Genomic DNA, 677 nt, shown 5'->3' on the forward strand with positions numbered 1-677 from the left:
AAATGTGAAGAAGAAAAAACAAAGTAAGGGTGTTGTTTGATTTTGTCCCCCTGACCTCTTTTTTCATGGGAAAAGGAAATTCCATTCGTTGAACCATGGTTCGGGATTGATGGGGCTAGAACATGTAGCTTCCATCTTGATAGGGCGGTGCTCTAACAAATTGAACTATAATCCTCGAGTGTATAGCGCACCTTAGGGTGTGTTTGGTTGCGTTCTTATCTCAGCATAGTTGTTCCCTCTTCATGCATGCTCACCTCAACACCCCTTCTCATGCATGCTCTCCTCATGCATGCTCCTAGTGTATTTGTGCTAAACTAGTGTGGACTCATGCATCCTTCATACACTCTACCAAACACCCAAAAGTGGGTCGAGAAGGGAATTTTTGCTCTCATGCACCCTTCATACACCCTACCAAACACACCCTTATTGAACCAAGAGAAGATTGGGCTTGTCCTATCAAACCCTTAACCTCCAAGTTTCAGCTCCTAATTCCTTCTAGATTTCTCTCAAATGGCAGCTACATTTTCTGTCCAGAAACTTGCCAGGAAGCTCAAGTCACCTCCTGTCGACTTGACTATGAACCAACACCTCAGGGTGACCTAACACTGTAAGGACTAAATGCTAGACATGAATTCACTACTCATGTGCACCGCGTTGCACCAGTGCACGCAGTAACC

Source organism: Triticum dicoccoides, chromosome 4B (assembly GCF_002162155.2).
Source record: "Triticum dicoccoides isolate Atlit2015 ecotype Zavitan chromosome 4B, WEW_v2.0, whole genome shotgun sequence".
Classification (NCBI taxonomy): Eukaryota; Viridiplantae; Streptophyta; class Magnoliopsida; order Poales; family Poaceae; genus Triticum; species Triticum dicoccoides.